General features: G+C 37.7%; 1 pseudogene; it reads right to left on the bottom strand.

The window, feature by feature from the left end:
* Positions 1-352: 352 nt before the first annotated feature.
* LOC110295191 (small ribosomal subunit protein uS2-like) lies at positions 353-2,093 on the bottom strand (annotated as a pseudogene).
* Positions 2,094-18,936: the final 16,843 nt, after the last annotated feature.

Genomic DNA, 18,936 nt, shown 5'->3' with positions numbered 1-18,936 from the left:
CTTGGGAAAATCTCGGAGAACTGGTTCGGCCTCAAGGCAGGTGGCAGGCAGTATCACATCAAAGGAGAGTGATGAGAAGCAGCACAGCAGGTGGCCCTGCCTCAGTAGCTTATGGTCTGAACCAGCCTGCCTAGGCTGAAGAAGGGTAACAGGTAGATAGAGAGGCAGATAGATTAAACAATAGACAGAAAAGAACAGAACTCAACTGACATTAATATTTCTTCTTCTTCTTCTTCTTCTTCTTCTTCTTCTTATTATTATTATTATTATTATTATTATTATTATTATAGCTTTTAGGAACTTTGTTTTCCTTCCACCTTTTTCTCCTTTGCTCAGATGTCTGCAAAGCAGCTCAGGACCACTCAGTAGTGGCTCCAACCCAGTCATTGGCCTGCACTGTGGAAGCTGCTGACCAGTCCTCAGTGGCTGGCTGCACACTCCAGTCTTCCTTGGGGAACTGCTGGATGAACAGGGAGAGTACTACACATCCTCAGACCAGTCAGCCACCTCAGGCTCAGTAGCAGTGAACTCAGGAGCTGGTGTGGTATATTCATCCTGGAATTCCTCCTTGGTCACAGCCTTCTCATCTACAGCCAACTTCTCCTTCTCAATCTCCTCTGGATCTCCATAAAAGATCAGGCATAACCTTCCATAGGTGCTCATGGGAGATAGTACCTCACATGCAGTGGTACTTCCCAGGCCAGCACCCACCACATCAGACCCACTGAGTGAGGTCCCTTGTTGTTGCATGGGATGGCAATGTCCACATAGCACAGGGGAGAATCTGTGTTACACAAAGCAATGGTGGGCAGGTCGACTGACATAAGAGACCTCTGTGAGGGGCTGGTGGTCTGTGAGAACTAAAAGAGGGCAGGAGGAGAAGTGGGAAGGGAGAATAGCCCATGTCTAGCCAGAGTTCCTCCTACACTCTGGGCAGGCAGACGCAGGAGGGCTGCCAGACGCTCTAAACCACTGGCCCCACTTGGCGGGGGATGGACAAGGGGTAACCTCTGATACCAGGGGCCCTGGGGTGACACCCTATAGCCCCAGGGTTATGGAAGAGAGGGCTAAGGGAGAGAGGTTCCCAATCAGTCAAGAGTAAGCGCAGCAGGTCTTGATGAACAGTCTATGGTTTTAGAGCTTTATTTTAGAAAGGCAGGGGGAAAGAGAGAAGGGAGCGAGAGAGAGAGAGAGAGAGAGAGAGAGAGAGAGAGAGATTGAGAGAGAGAGAGAGAGAGAGATTGAGAGAGAGAGAGAGAGAGAGAGAGAGAGAGACCATGGCCAAGAGGAGACAAAGGGGAAAGGGGGGGGAGAGAAGAAAGGCTAGAGAGGAAGAGTGAGAGAGAGGAAGAGAGAGGAGAGGACAGAGGAGAGTAAGGGGAGTAAGAGGAGTAAGAGCAAGAGGAATAAGAGTGAGGAGGGGTCAAACAGCCCCTCTTAAAGTATGCTGCTATCTTTTCTGTTGCTAGGTAACTGGGGAGGAGTCTAGCCTGAAGGTCAGAGGCTTGGGACATTGCCTATGTGACTACTAACCATACCTCTCTTGTGGGGGCTGAGGGAGCATAACTTCGACAGGAGCCAGAGTTCCAGGAGCATGGGGAACACCTACTGTGCCATGTAGGTGAATTGTCACCACTCCTGGGTTCAGACATCAGCTCTACTGGAGACCAGACTGTCTTTGTATAGCCCAATGCCCCACAGTTGTCAGCCCTGGGATCAGTCACCGCTAGAAGCCATGGGTCCCTGAAAGCTGCTAGTATCTGGTTAGTGAAGGTCTCAGGTGTGAAGCAGCCAGCAATTGGAGTGGCTCCTGTGGCAGCAGCAAACTTCAGCACAGCTTGCTGGCCAGTGTTCCTGGAGGAGATGACACTGATATCAGCAGGGTTCTCAATGGCAACAATAGCTCAAGCTGTAAGGAACAGTTTCTCCCAGGTCCTCTTCAGATTTATGATGTATATACTGTCACGTTTCCTTTTATAGATGTACTGTTCCATCTGAAAGTCAGGGTTGGTGCCACCTAAGTGGGTTCCTGCAGCAAGGAATTTGAGAATATTCTCCTCCTTCATCTGCAGGACATCAAGGAATCCGGACATTGTATGATTCCCTTTTACGTTATACTGGGAACCAAGAACAATGCCATATGGACCCATCCCCAGGTATCACGGAAAGCTCATGTGACATTATTTCATGCCAAAATCCACACATAACTTCAACTCTGTGAGTAGCTGTAATGGGATATGGGATCTCTAGGAGATTATTATGGTATAAAGACAGAGTTTTCACCATTGGGATGGGTGTTGTCGAAGGTTTGAGTTTGCCTTTTCCAGTATGGGGATATTTTCAAAAAGGAACTGTGTAAAAGGCAGTAAATTGTAACTTAAGAGACAGCAAAGCTTTGACATTATGTATGGTACCTGACTCAACCTTCAGATCGATGAGATAAAAGACTTGGGTATAAATCTCCCAATATGTAGTCTTTGGTTATGACACTTCAAGTGAACTAAGAAAAAGTTACATTTCTGTCTTGAAAATGTAAAGAAAAGAAATTTTAGAGCATTATTAGTTTATAAAATGAATGCTTTTGATTCAATACTTTGGAACAGTGATGATAATCAGAGTGTAACTAATTAGGCAGGAGAGAAAGCACGTCAGTCTCTGAAATGGTGCGTAAACTCTACTATGACTTATGGAAAGTAGATGGCAGACTGTGATCTGAAATATTTTCCCACGTACAGATGCAATCTGCTCTTCTTGCTGTTGTTCAGTTGGAAAGAGTGTGTACAGGACTCACAGGGGTGGGGATCTGATAATTCAATTTGTTATTAAATATCATAAAGAAATAAGGAAAGATAGACTGAATAAAATAGACTGCCCACTAAAATGTGAAGAACAGAATACTGGAGAAGGAGAACGATTTAGGCTGTCCTGAGATCTAGGTTGGTAGAAATAATTAATATAAACGTGATTAAAAGAAGTTTCATTTTAGTTATACAAAATCTTACTAGATTGAAATAGATATTTTATATTAGCTCTGTCTGTTTGCCCGCCACAAAGTTACATGTGACATAGATATCTGGTCATTGTATGTCTTTTGCCACTTCATGAGTATTTTTAAAATTTCATAATAGTTCTGGATATCAATGTTTCTAGAGCTTTAATAATTCATAATAAAATAGAGGCTATATAAATGGTTTTAATTTTAATATATGTGCATGTGGGAATATTTTTATGTTGGTCCCTCAAACACACAAGTGTTTTTCTCAGAAGTGTATCTTTTCTTATGGGTATAACCATATTAGCATGCTAACCCTAATTAATATAATTTAATTTCCTATGATTAATTTTAACTCCAAGTGGGAGTTTTCCTAAGTGTAAGCTAATGTGTAAACCTAACAAATTTCAGAATTATTATCACTTTGTGATAATGTGACCTGATTTTGTGAAATAATGCATACTTCATTTAGACTCTTTTCCTTAGATATTGTAGGTACCATGAAATACTCAGATGTAATTATCTCAAAAGCAGTATGGTCTCACTGCTAGAGAAGACAGTTATTTGGGAGTAAGGAATGAAACTTAGACATTTTTCATTTGCTGGTTTAAATTCTGTAATGAAATAAAAGGGAGGATGGGATATGTAATGACTGTTTACTGCGAGTCTCATCCTCTATTCCTAAGGAAATTTTCCTGTGGCTCAGAGAAGAACTGGTGGGTTTCATAATGAATCAAATGCAGTTATGTGCAGTTTGACTTGGTATAGAAAATACAGAATTACAGAGCTCATATGGCATCAGCTGAACTGAACTGCTTTTGTCATCATGAATAGTTATACCTGCTCTCTCTATTTTCATAATTCAATATTGATCAGTATCACCTTTCAGCAGTTAGATTGGATTATGTATGAGGATAAGGATGAACAAAGAGTTGAATGAATACAGACAACAATATGAAACCCAGAATAAATAAAGGAGGACTAAAGAAAGATGATAGGTGAGTTATTATTTTTCTCATAGTCCTACTCACACTATAGTTTGTGCTTTGGATGATAAACTTTGCTATGTAACTTTGATGCCTGTAAAGGATCTTTTAATACATATTTTTAATTTGGGGCATTATAAGATACAGTGTGAATTTTAGCATGCTTTTACATTTCTTTTTTCTTTTTTTGCATTTTTATTAGGTATTTTCTTCATTTACATTTCCAATATTATGCCAAAAGTCCCCCATATCCCCCCCCACTCCCCTACCTGCCCACTCCCACTTCTTGGTCCTGGCGTTCCCCTGTACTGAGGCATATACAGTTTGCAAGACCAATGGGCCTCTCTTTCCACTGATGGCTGACTTGGCCATCTTCTGATACATATGCAACTAGAGACACGAGCTCCGGGGGATACTGGTTAGTTTATATTGTTGTTGTTCCAACTATAGGGTTGCAGATCCCTTTAGCTCCTTGGGTACTTTCTTTAGCTCCTCCATTTGGGGCCCTGTGATCCATCCAATAACTGACTGTGAGCATCCACTTCTGTGTTTGCTAGACCCCGGCATAGCCTCACAAGAGACAGCTATATCAGGGTCCTTTCAGCAAACGCTTGCTAGTGTATGCAATGGTGTCAGCATTTGGAGGCTGATATGGGATGGATCCCTGGGTATGGCAGTCTCTTGATGGTCCATGCTTTCATCTCAGCTCCAAACTTTGTCTCTGTAACTCCTTCCATGGGTGTTTTGTTCCCAATTCTAAGAAGGGGCAAAGTGTTCACACTTTGGTCTTCGGTCTTCTTGAGTTTCATGCAAATAATCTTAACTAGGCAATGGTGGCACATGCCTTTAATCCCAGCCCTTAGGAGGCTGAAGCAGGTGGATCTCTGTGAGTTCAAGGCCAGCCTGGTCTACAGAGTGAGTTCCATGAGAGTCAGGGATACACAAAGAAACCTTGTCTTTAAAGCACAGAGGAAGAAACAAAAACCTAACAATTTATCTTTCCAAGTTTTCATCATTTAGAGATCTATTAATCACCATGGATCAAAAAACAATAGCCTGACTTGCAAATAATGCAGTGAGAATGTGAAAATGAGGTGGACCAGGCTTGCAGGATATGCATGAATGGTAGAAATCTTGTAAAACTTATTAACAAGGGTGTTCTCAGTAGAAGCTTGGATGAAAGCTCCTTCAAAGCCTCTTCCAGTTCACACATTTGTAACAACTTAGTGATTCTCATATGGAATCTTGTCATCAGGACTAATAATTAACTAACAAAGGAAAACAGAAGGACTTCACTTGGAGTCAAAGTGCATGCAAGTCAATGAGGCATGAGTACATGTTCCTGTAATTCTTTCCTTAAAAGTAATTGGTATTTTCCTCATCTTTGAGTAGCTTTTCTATACACTCCTAGATGCCTTCAACCAAAGACCCCGATGCTTCCCATATTACTATAATCTCCAGTGTTTGCTTACTTCCTCATCTTTATAAGTTTTTTTGCATGAAGAGAATCCATATCTAGAAAACAAATTGTGTTTGGCATAACAGGATCTCCCACTATTTAGTAACATAAAATAGCAACCACTTGTTTTTGGACAAATCCTATGAGCTAACTTCTGCAGGTTGCACTGAAGAAAGCCAATTTATGGTAAGTGTTTTATTGCTAATAGATCATGTGTCTGGAGAGAACAAAGACAGTTTGAACAGGGCCATGAACTTTGCTTCGTCCCCTAATGAGCTGTTGAATCTGGCATATATACCATGATTCCTTATATGACATGCCTATGGATGTGGCCACCGCACTTGCCTCTTGTGAATATTTTTTTTTTACATTTACTTATTTATTTTATGTGAGTACACTGTCACTGTCCTCAGACACACCAAAAAAGGGCATCATGTCCCATTACAGATGGTTGTGAGTCACCGTGTGTTTGTTGGGAATTGAACTCTGGACTTCTGGAAGAGCGGTTGGTGCTCTTAACCTCTGAGCCATCTCTCCAGCCCCCTTTTAGAGTATCCTTAAAGTATAATAATCATAATTTGTTAGAGTTTTACTAGTTCTAGTGTGAGAATAAGAATTTGCGGTTAACAGGTAACCTTAAATACATTAAACACAATGTATGCCAAGCTTTCTGTACAATAGGATTGGGACTGATTCTGTGCTAAAGAGACCTATATGCAACTTAATTTCCTAGTTCCAGAGAACAGGAGTGATCATTGGAGACTAGGTAGCACAGAGCCTGTTACACAAAGGAGATGGCCAGAGGCCACATATTTTCACATAATGTTAGAATGTTGCTGGGAAATTGGAATTTAGAACTTGATAAAGCTTACCATCCTGTTTTGCACCTACTGTGTGACTTTCTTACTTTCTCCCTCACATTTTGACAAAACAACATTCATGTTGGTTTTGTGTGTGTGTGTGTGTGTGTGTGTGTGTGTGTGTGTGCTTTTTTTTGTGGTAATTTTATAAAGACCTAGGGGAATCTTATATACAAATTGTAAATGCCAATCTGAGATGATGTTTGACTTTTCTTCTCTTGAAGGATGCTATGTTCTGATTATCATAACTAAAATAAATAATTTTTAGTAATAAAATAATTTAAATTCAGTTATTGGAATTAAATACAATCATTTCCTCTTGTCTTCTCATTTTTTAACTATGTCATGTTTAAAACAGACATGATATATTTTCAAATTCTAACCTAGTTAATATTTTTCAGTGCTAAAATCAAGCTTGAAAAAAGGTTCTAATTTCTGATATTAGAAGATAAATAATCCAAGCCTACAGGACATTTCTTGAAAATCTAAATACATACATGTCTTTACATTAAGACTGTACTATAGAATGAGTAGACAACCAACGGACATGGAGTATGAGATATTGATACTTTTTTAGTGAAATTCTCTTTAAGATGTCACTATGAGCATGGCATTAGGGGCACATGTAGGAAGGAAAGGCGAATATTGAGCCTAAAGAGAAGAATTTCGGACTAGTATATTAATGGTATTTCAACAACAGGCACCTTACTTTACTTATCAAATTTTAGGAGGAAGATTATATGTAGAAACACAAAACAGGCATTAACTCTTCCACCCAGTGAATAAATTGAAAAAACAAAACAACATGATAATGCATTAAATTAAGAGAAAAAAGAAAACAGAGCATGGCACAAATGGTAAACAAAGCCTGAAGTCAAAGCAGAGGGTGACTGTGATGCCTCTCTGTGCGTTGCTGCTCAGATCTTTCCAGTGAGTAAACTAGGATGGCTTGTTTAAGTTACATCGTCAGAATATAATTTACTTTTGCTTGTTCTATGCATGTACATCAGTTCAAATGATTTCCATATTGGAATAAATGACTTGGCTATAGATACAGGTGGAAGAAATCTTCCTCTGGTAGTTTTCCTATTAATTCAAAACAGAAAGAATCTGTCTCCATGCACCTTCTCTTCTTCTTGGGGTTCTTTAATAATTCTCTCCAGATTCAGTTGCCTTGGAGCAGCTACAGCTGCAAAACACATCCACAGGGAAAATGAGAATAAAGGCAGAGGCGTGTTCATTCAGATGTTCAACTGAACATCTTGGATATCTGGGTTTTTTTTTTTTTTTGAAGTACCTGAGGAACATAATCTAATAGTCAGAGTGCTACTCCTATAAGTGAGCATGCATATTTGCCTATGTGCATGTTTGTCTGTGGGGATGATCATTTATGCACATGCAGTTGTGGATCCATGAGTATGTATGTGTGTACGTTCACAGTTATATGAGTGTGCTCATTTTTAATTCTCTACTGTCATTGAAGCGTTGTATTGAGGAGCATTGGAAACACCCACATAACTCATAAATATTTCAGGAAGGAAATTAATTTCAGGAGAGATTTTGTTTAACAAATAAAAATAGTTGTAATAATTCTATCATATGCTTCACTCTGGTTAGAATTTAAAGTTCGAATTGGTCCCTGTATAATCTTACATTTTTACTTGTGAGCAGAGGCATGGATAAAGAGGATTTCTCTTTGGTCTAAATGCCTGACACATAGTGAATGGTTGTGACCACACAAGATTAAAATTGTTGGAAACAAACTTTTAGACAGGAAACGATTAAGTAATTTTCCTACAAATATTATCTTTAAAGAACCATGTCCTCGCAAAATACTACACACTTTTACAGTGTTCTAATAAAACCAAACTGGAAATCTCAGTGCTTGGCCCAGGATGTTTTGTGAACAAGGTATTTGAAAGGTATCAGAAGGATAAATGAAAACAGCTGGAGAAAATTGCTTTAGTGGCAATAGCAGTCCTGTGGCCACAGCTGTGAAGTACCACCATGTTCTTTATAGCTCCTTTCAAAACAGCCCCCATCAAAAGGTGTCAATTGGGTTTTATGGGTGTCAGGAGCTCTACTTTTATGAATGGTTGTTATTAAATATGTGGGTATAATATTAATAACTAGGATTTAAGTATTCATTAGGACAAACTCACTATATCTAACAAGCAGATAAACTTGTATACATAATCAAGAAGTTCAGAGAAGTCAGGCAGTTGTTAAATATATAAAGAAACTTATCTGCCCCAGAATCTACTCTGACACTTAGCCTAGAATGGAGAAGAAACAAGAATGAAGAGGGAAAAAAAGGCCAGAGTCTGTTACATTTATTATACTCAGGCAGTTTGTGAATAAAGTATGCTATAAAACATATTTAGACCTTTTGAATGTTTATTTGTTTGACAGAGTTTTTGTGTGTAGCCCTGGCTGCTCTGGTACTAGGTATTTAGCCTTGGCTGCTCACTCAAGGTAATTTCTACTTCACATTTCCAAACATTTGAATTACAGATGTGTCTGATATGGCATGTTGAGCATATTTTTACACTTGCTGCTCTTATATAAAAGTATGTACAAGTATATATTGTGATTCAGGAGGTTTGAAGAAGTCCCCTGTGAAGGATATATTTCCATTTCTTCATACAAATAATGCAGGAAGAAAAACTTTGTTCAAGTGTACTCTTAACACATAAGAACCAAGGAATTTGATTTCAAATATTATGAAATGCTTTCTATTATTATAAGATGTCTATATTTTTATTATAGAAAGATACATAAGAAAGTAACATAAAAATTCTCTAAGATGACTACACAGATACATTCGTACTGATGAAGAATGTATCAATCCCCACAGCTTCTGTAAATGCATATAAACAATCCACAGATAGGTGGGAGCAGAATGACATGTTTGGCAACCTGCTACTTTTCATTAATAAGTGATCTTATTACATGTTAATGCTATTCAGTTTATTTATAAGATTCCAATTTTTAACTTTCTATTGGGTTATCTTTTCATTTTTTATTTCAAACAAAATGATACTTTAAAAATATTTTTAAAAGATTAAAAAACGTTTGAATTAAAATATAATTGTATCATTCCCTCCTTACCTCCCTCTAGCCACTCCTGTGTCACTACCTCCAGTCCTTCTCGTGTTCCAATACCTCATTCTCTCCCATTTCCCCTGTCCTTCCCCAGTGACAATCATGGTCACTTTTAATTATTATTGCTACATGTATGCATACATTCATAAATATGTAAATAGAACCTGCTGAGTCCACCTAGTATTGCTTGTGTGTATTTGACTACAGAGGTAACAATATGTTATTGATAACCAATTAGGTGTTAATGTCTGAGAATGACAATTTGTCCCACTTTCAGTAAAATCTAGCTGCCAGTGGTTAGGGACAGAGACTCTTGAAATTCCCCCAACATCCCACAACACACTTCCTCAACTATGTTTATAGCAGCTTTATTTATAATACCCAGAAACTGAAAACAACCGAGTTGTACCTCAACTGAAGACTGGATAAAGGAAATGTCGTACATCTACACAAGACATCATGAATTATTCAGGGAAATGGATGGAACTTGAGAATATCATCCTGAGTGAGGTAACCCAGTTCCAAAGGATACACGTGTTACGTACATGGTATGTATGGATATTAGCCATAAAATACAGGTACCACGTTACAGTTTACACCCAAAGAAATTAAATAAGAAGGAAATCCCAATTGAATAATTTGAATCTCACTTAGAATGGGAAATAAAATAGTCATAACAGGCAGATAGAAGGAGGGAAGTGAAAGTAAGGGAGGTGCTGGAGGAGAACTGGGGATTCGGGATCAGGAAAGGGCAAGAACAGAAGAAATGGCTAGATGGCCATGGAAATCTGCAGCTGATGGTGACAAGGAGGTGAGGGGAATGAGACAGTGACATGGAATAAGGGAGAAACCCCAGAATCAATGGGGGTGATCTGAGCTGTGATTCACTACATTGGAGATGCTGAACCTGAAGAGGCCACCTCCTGTAGCCAGACAGGAACCCCAATGGAAAGATAGAGACACCAACCCAAGCACAAAACCCAAAGTTTATCCTGCCTACAAGAAGTGAAGGCAAGGGGGATGGAGCAGAGATTGAGAGAATGGCCAACCAATAACTGGCCCAACTTGAGACCCATCCCTTGGATAAGCACCAGTCTCTGACACTATTAATGATATTCTGTTATGCTTGCAGACAGGAATCTAGCATGGCCGTCTTCTGAGTAACACCACCCAGCAGTTGACTAGGACCAATGCAGACACCCACAGCCAAACAGTAGATGGAGTTTGAGGACTCTATGGAGGAATAGGAGGAAGGATTTCAGGCCCTGAAGAGGATAAGACCTCCACAGGAAGACAGAAAGAGTCAACTAACCTGTACCTTTGGGACTCTCAGAAACTGAACCACCAACCAAAAAACATACATGGGTGGATCTAGGTCTCCCTGCACATATGTGGCAGATTTTCAGCATGGTGTTCATGGTGTTCCTAACAAGTGGAACAAGGGTATCTCAAAAGGAGTTTCCTATATGTGGAATATGTTGTTCTAGCTTGGCTCTCTTATCTGGCCTCAATGAGAGAGGAAGGTCCTAGCCTAGCAGAGACTTGAAATGCCAGGATCGGGGATAACAAACTGGACAGGGTACCCTTGTGATCAGAGAAACGGGGGCTTCTTAGGCTCCCGACCCTGATCTACATATACCGCTTTGGGTTTTAGATGCATTAGCTGGGACTTGGCATCACATGATCAGTTGGTCTGTGAATTTTGACATTTTGCAGTTTTATGTTATGGCTTCTGTTTGATGAGAAGATAAGGTTTATTGATGACAGGTGAGAACTACAATTAACTGTGGTTATAAATAGAACTTTTAGAATGTTGTCAAGAATTATGCTGGTCTAATTATGTGGTAGTATTGGGCTTTCCTCTAGGATAATCTACTAGATCTAAATAGTTTTCCTACATGTCAAGCAGGTCTTAAGTAAGATAGGATAGCTACTTGCTACCTTCCTATAGGAGTGCCCCTATTGCACTTCCATGGATATCTTACTGTATTGGTCATTATTCTGGTTCACAGGTATCACAGCTGTGTAGCATTGTTGATTCTTATCTCACATGACAACTTGCATAGTGCTGCTGGTGATATAAAGACTACAGAAAGGAGGCATTCAGATCAGCTTAGATATCCCAAATCCACTATCCAATGTGTGTGTTTTTTTCAGTAATAGGGACTCTCAGACACTTCCAGAAACAATAACAACAACAAAACCCTATATTATTTTGGGAGGTGGGTCACATGGATTACTCTGATGAACAACTCATAAACAAGGTTCCTCATGCCTGGTCCTGGAGTTTTTGTTAGTCTATTTTAATATGTATATGTGTATGACTTGGTAGGAGTATGTGTCTATACCCCCTTGGTGGCCTGAGGCATTTGATCCCCTAGAGTTGGAATTTCAAAAGGTCATGAGTCACCAAGAATAAGTTCTGAAAACGAAACTTTTTTCCACTACTTTTAATCATAGAGCCATCTCTCCACCTCTGTTGGTTTTCATTTTAAAGGCTGCTTTTCCTGGGGAATGATCACTTGCTTTAATATGGTGTTTCATTCAAATATGGTATTATACATTTCTTTATGTATTTCATTTTGTTCAACTGTAAGCATAGACCTGCAATTGGGAAGGATTGATTTTTTTTGTACTTTCTGATTTTAGGGACTTCCTATGATGGTGCTATAGCAAGCTCATTATGTATGCCTGGACCTGCTTTACTGATAACAAGTTTAACCACTGCAGTAACGTGATGACCAGGCAATTCTGCATTGCGATGAACAGTGTTACTCTTTATAAGTTGACAGTAATGTGTTCAATTATGTTTAGACGCTACATGAATGTCCAGTTACCTAACTACTCTCTAGAAAATGACTTGAACATTATTGCTTCCATTGTAACCTTGGAGACATTATTTTTTGTGGATAATTTTGATTTTAAAGTTGTCAGATTCATCCATCTCTTTAGGGCATCTAGGCTGTCTTATTACAAAAGCTTTATTTTCTGAAAAATTCACAAATAATAACTTTATGTTCTTTATTTTTTTTCTTTTTAGTACATTTGCATTTCATGTTTATGCTCTTTTCCAGACCCCCTTTATTTCAGAAATTATGGCCGCTTGACTCAGAATCATTTACACAGCATCATTTTGTTGCTAAGTTGAAAAGCTATTTTTAATACATATCAAGTTTACAAATACAAGTGGTGACATCTCTGTGTTTGTTTTATCCTCTACCATTTTATATGCCTATACTATTGTATTCCCACAGAAATCTACTTTGAATGTTTCAAAAAAAGTATTCTATCATTTATTCATACACTGAATGCATTTGTTGTGTTAAGGTCACACATGAAACTCCCATCTCAGTTCTGAGAACAGATATGTCGCCTTTCAAAGTTAATTCTGAAACATCACTCCCCAAATTGGTATCTAAATTTTTCTAATGTTTGTACATGATCATTTCATTCACAACCTGAAATGGCTTTCTATATTTTTCATATACAGTTGACTCTGAAAAGAATCGAGGAAGTGTAAACTGACTTCACAATGTGTTCTTAGACTACAGATGAAACAACTGGAATGGTCAACATGTCAGTTCTCTACACTCTATAAGAATGCTTGCATGTTAGGGCAGACTAGTAGCAAATCATTTTTCCCAGATCACTTGAAAAGAACAAAAGTGGTGAGCTCTTGAGTAGTCAGTCATGGTTAATCCAGAGTTCACAAACCAAATGATTTAATTTTTTAAAAATAATGAGCCATAAAATATTTCTATCCCCTTCATAATTTTTGTTATCAATTTCACACATGAAAACCTGGAATCAGATACTATGAGCAGGCGCAAAAAGAGTCTGCACTAAATACAATTTCAGTGAAGAAACAATTATGCTGTCTTGAGATTATAGACAGAATGTCACTGGAACAGCACACTCTGCATTGTATCACATGTAATAGATGCTACTTGATCTTTGAGAAATGAAACATCTATGACTTTATGTTATGTAATTTTATGTGGTTTTAGAAATTTCTGGATATATTTATTTATTTATTTATTTTTAATTTATTTTTATTAGATATTTTCTTTATATACATTTGAAATGCTATCCCAAAAGTTCCCTATACCCTCCCTCTGCCCTCCTCCCCTACCCACCCACTCCCTCTTCTTGGCCCTGGCTTTCCCCTGTACTGGGGCATATAAAGTTTGTAATACCAAGGGGCCTTTCTTCCCAGTGATGGCCAATTAGGCCATCTTCTGCTACATATGCAGCTAGAGACACGAGCTCTGGGGTACTGGTTAGATTGGATCTATTTAAAACAAGTAATTCATTTAAACGGTCAGAAATGCTATCCTGTTCATAATTTTATGGTAATTTTCTACAGATAAGAATAATGATAACATGGTTTTTTATGGATAAACATGAAGTTTTACTAATAATAAAGGGGAAAGGGTACACTTGATTCACTTTTAAATGCTAGACAGGAGATGTATGTAGACATAATTATTAAAATACAAACAAGTTACTTTTGTCCTATTGTTTAAAGAAATGAAAGACAGCTATAATTTAATGTGGAAAAAACCTACTAAACATATGTCTATTGTACAAAATATGGACATAGACTTTGCACATGTGGAAATCGAATTTGACTCAAGTGAGCATACACACACACACACACACACACACACACACACACACACCCAGAGTGCATTTATCGTTATTTGTTTGGAATAATTCACTGATTGTTACAGTTAAAGAAAGAAAGAGTTTCATCATTTGCCATGATGTGAATTGTTCATTTATTGTGTTTAAAACATGCAGACATCTAGGTTTGCATCAAATCTTAGTGACTGCTTTCTTATTAACATTAAACTTAAGTTTTCTCCCTCATGCACATGTTTCTACTATCTCACCTGTTGTCACTTGTTATTCTGGCCAATACAACTTAGCATTTAGAGGACGGAATTTTATTTTATTTATTTTATAGGGATTGAGTAGAACTTATTCATCAGCCTTTAAAATAGGCCAAGGAATCTGACTGATTTCATAGACCATTTATTATTCAATAAAAATAAATCTTTCTGAGTTAGACATAAGTGTTGAATATCTAGTTGAAGATAATTGTAAAACAAGAATCAATTATGAAAGCAATGTAAAAAAGTCACTTAATATATGAAACAATACCTGCTCCAGAAATAAGACTTTGATAAATTATTTTCTCTATAGTTATGAGAAAATTAAAGGGGAATATAAAAGTTTATTTATTTTGTTTTACTTTTTGGTTAGGTATTTTAAATACTGTATGTATTACAGTGAAAATATATTTATGTACTTAAATAGTATAACAAACAACTGCAGAATAATTATCACAATAATTCAGAATTTTCTTCTTTTCCTTTTTTCTTTATAAAAATAATTCAGTCTTGCTTCTCTCTGTTTCCCTCGGTTCCTTTTCACCTTCTTTCCCTTTAAAATCCATCCCTTTATGTCTTTCACTAGAAAAGAACATGCTTCTAAGAGGTAACAATAACGGTAACATATAATAAAATAACACAAACATCATCATATAAATAATCATATGTGATAAGTGGATTTATCCACTTATCACTAAGTCAAAAGTTGGAGGAGATAAGCCAACAGGAAATTAAAGGAGCTCTAAGAGAAGCCACAAGAATCAGAGACCCACTTGATTACACATTCAGGAATCCCGTAAGCATAAACTGAAAACTATAGCATATATGCAGTGGACCCAGAAGAGACCTGGGCAGGCCCTGTGCTTGCTACTAGAGTCTCTGTTGATTTAGAAGATCTTGTTTTCTTGGCCTTCTTTGTGCTTCTGTCTTCCCAAGCCTGATTTCCCTGTGGGTTTCTTTGAGCTCTGAGGGGAGGGATTTAATGGAGACCCACTCCTGTAGCTATTGCAGTGAACTTAAGTGTTTTGAGTATCCACTTTAAACAGTCAAGTGGACGTCAGAAGTTTTTCCTAGTTAACCACCTTGGAAAAGAGTAAAAAGGTGCCTTTTCCTGGGTCTTCTACAGTTTTTTATCATATATAATGGATATAGCAAATGAAATGTGGATAAATCCACTGATCACTAAATCAAAAGCTTGTGGTTCAATGAGGGTGTTTTCTTTTACTTGTTCTTTTTCTCTTTAACTTCATTAAGATCATTTACCTTAACTGTGCATTATTCCAGAGTCTGCTGTCTTTTTTTTTTTTTTTTTTGTCTGAGACAGGGTTTTCTCTGTATAGCCCTGGCTGTCTTGAAACTCACTTTGTAGACCAGGCTGGCCTTGAACTCAGAAATCCGCCTGCCTCTGCCTCCCAAGTGCTGGGATTAAAGGTGTGCACCACCACGCCTGGCTGAGTGTGCTGTCTTGATGGAAATTTAAATCTAATTTGTCCACAGGTTATGATCATGTACTTTGAAAGCAGGTGCCTATGCACATCACCAGTTGTTCTTTTTTTAATTTTTTTTTTTATTTCTTTGGTATGTAATGTTCTTTATTTTAAACATCCACTAGCCAGCATACACAAAGTTGTAGGGTTTGGAAAAACAGCAGTAGTAAATGTGATTTGTATTTCTTTTCTTTTCTTAAATTTTTTTATTTGTTATTGTTTATTTTGTATATTTACATTTCAAATGTTATCCCCCTCCTTTTCCTCCTGTAAATCCCCCACTCCACTCCCACCTCTACCTCCACAAGGGTGCACCCCAATCCTCTCACTCCATCCCCACCACCCTATCATTCCCCTACACTGGGGCATCAAACCTTCACGGGATCAGGGCTTCCCCACACATTGATGCCAGACAAAGCTATCCTCTACCACATTTACAACTGGAGCCACGGCTCCCTCCATGTGTATTCATTGGTTGGTGGTTTAGTTCCTGGGAGTTCTGGGGTTTCTGGTTGGTTGATATTGTTGTTCCTCCCATGGGGTTGCAAACCCTTTCAGCTCCTTTAGTCCTTTCCCCAACTCCTCCATTGGTGTTGCTGTGCTCAACAAACATCCATATCTGCATCTATAAGGCTCTGACAGAGCCTCTAGGGAGACATCTACATCTGGTTCCAGTCAGCAAGTTCTTCCCAGCATCTGCAAATGTCTGGGTTTGGTGGCTGCACAAGGGATAGCCCCCTAGGTGGGGGCAGTTCTTGGATGCCCCCTCCCTCAGTCCTGCTCTACCCCTTTCCCCAGCATTTCCTTTAGACAGGAGCAATTCTGGGTTAAAATTTTGTGAAGGGTGGGTGGCTCCATCCCTCAACCAGGTTGAGTGCCTAACATCTGCTTATGGTGTCTAGAGGTTATCTCCCCGCTTTGTTAGGTATTTCAGCTAATGTCATCCACATTGTCTTAACCATTAAGTATGAATCACTCTCTTTTCTAGAGCTCAACAAGTTCTCTTTTCTCCATCTACAATGACTTGCCACTCCACAATACCTTCATTTTTCTATGTTCCTTGTAATTCTTAGTTTCTAAACTAAAAACACATCTTTTTAAAGGCCCCAAACAATGATATACACAACTTTAACTTTCCAATGGTGTGCACTAGATAATATATTGCATGATACCACAGTCATATACATACATACGCATCAACCTTTCTGATATCTCTAAAAGTGTATTATTAAAGAAAGCTTGGCAAGTCTATAAGTTGGTTTTGTATACTGTTTAGAATGATTAAGAACAGTTTTGGGGTTTTTTGTGGATTTCTAATTCATTATGTCCTCAAATTGTTGGTTGTAGTCACAATTAATGAGTCCAAAGACTAGGCATGTGCTTCTTAATTATTGTTGTCAATCTAATTATTTCCATAATTTGTTATATTGTGTACATGCTTGATTATTAGAATCTGAAGTCCTGGGAAATGTTCTGTTTTTCATGCACAAGTGTGATTTGCATTTCCTAAAACATTTATAGTAAACTGTTGTGAGGACTAGAGCGAAAAACTCTTTTTGAGTATGCTTCTGTGGTTCAAATAACACTGATTTTATACTGTGAGAAACTTGTAGAAACCTTTGCATAATGCTTCTTTTCCATTTGTAAAGACTTGTAAAAAAATGTGCATACTTGCTTCTCAGCTACTCACATCAGATGTGCTTAGCATAAAAATCAGATGTGAATTTTGCAGATTGCAGCTAAGATCTAGTAAAGTCAGAATAAAAACTTACTGCAAGGGAGCTGCCTGCTCTAACATCTACAAACACCTGTTTTATATTTTCTCTAAAGCAAGGTGGAAGTGGTAACCTTCCATGCCTGCTTCTATGTTAGGAACTTCACATACTTTTTAAAGTTCAAATTGGTCCTTGTCTCAAAGACCTTCAATATAATGCATTTGATTCTAAAGATTAGACATAATTTCCTATAGTCCATTCATCTAAAGAGTCAGATTTAAAATTCTTCTTCCTCTGTTATAGAACTTTCAACCATGAAGAATCCATTAATTTTTTTTTCTCTAAAAATTGCGCAGGGTTTGGGTGGTAGCAGTAAGGTTGACTGAGGAGATAAGATTACCTCTATGTATGACAAAGAAAGCTGCTGTGTACATTTATTTTAGTATTCATAAGCTATTTTCTAAAATATCACTTTCTATAGCATGTTGATTTTTCCTTTGAATAATGGTTCTGTAAGCATTTCTCATTCCTAAGAACCTTCTGAATGGCTGGCTATATTAATGCTACAGTAAGTTTTTTGACACACATTGGCAACGAGTGTTCACATTGATTTGAACTATGGAAGCTCTGAAGAATAATTTATGACTTTATTTTCTACAGATTGAGTTCCAGGACAGCCAGGGCTATACAGAGAAATCCTGTCTCGAAAAACCAAAAAAAGAAAAAAAAAAAGAAATTTATTTTCCAAATTGCACATTTTTCATCAAAGTTATTACTAATAGTTTCCCTTTGAAATAAAAACATCACTTTTAAATTCTATTTACATTTTGCAAAAATTGGAGCATTTTCATTGATATTACTATTAAATTTTGTTCTATGACATAAAACAATATGCTGTTTTTGTAAAGTATTCTAGTAACCCACAATTACTCTGTTAGTACTGTATTTCTATCTGATGTAATACTTTATTTCAAAATATTGAAGTTATCTCTTTTTCCCCCAGATTTATCATGTTATATATTTCTAGAAAAATTATGGAGCTGTGAGTGAAACTGATAGTATCATTGTGTGTGTGTGTGTGTGACTGATTAGATTGTCAATGCTACTTGAAAGATGACAAACCAGAAGTTTGTTCCATATTAACTTACAAATAATTTACTACTGAAGAATGCATTTTCCTAGTTAGTCATTTTGTGAGATATTGTTTCTGACTTGTGGTTGTTCGGAAGTCTCCACTGTAGAACAGTGCTCTTCCTGAAAGCTGGGAATCAGTCACTTTTCCTTTTGCTTAGAATCTGGTCCTGATATTATAAAAAAAGGCTGGTGTCTTGGTCAGTAGGTAACTGGCTCTTCTTACTGCATTAGTTTAAACCAAAATGTAGGGCACTACTCAACTATTGATTTTCTTCTCCCATAGATTATTATTAACATTTCACA

Source organism: Mus caroli, unplaced genomic scaffold (genome assembly GCF_978045245.1).
Source record: "Mus caroli unplaced genomic scaffold, Mus_caroli_1 scaffold_4, whole genome shotgun sequence".
Classification (NCBI taxonomy): domain Eukaryota; kingdom Metazoa; phylum Chordata; class Mammalia; order Rodentia; family Muridae; genus Mus; species Mus caroli.
The sequence above is the reverse complement of the archived record's forward strand: the minus strand, read 5'-3'. Positions and strand labels throughout refer to the sequence as shown.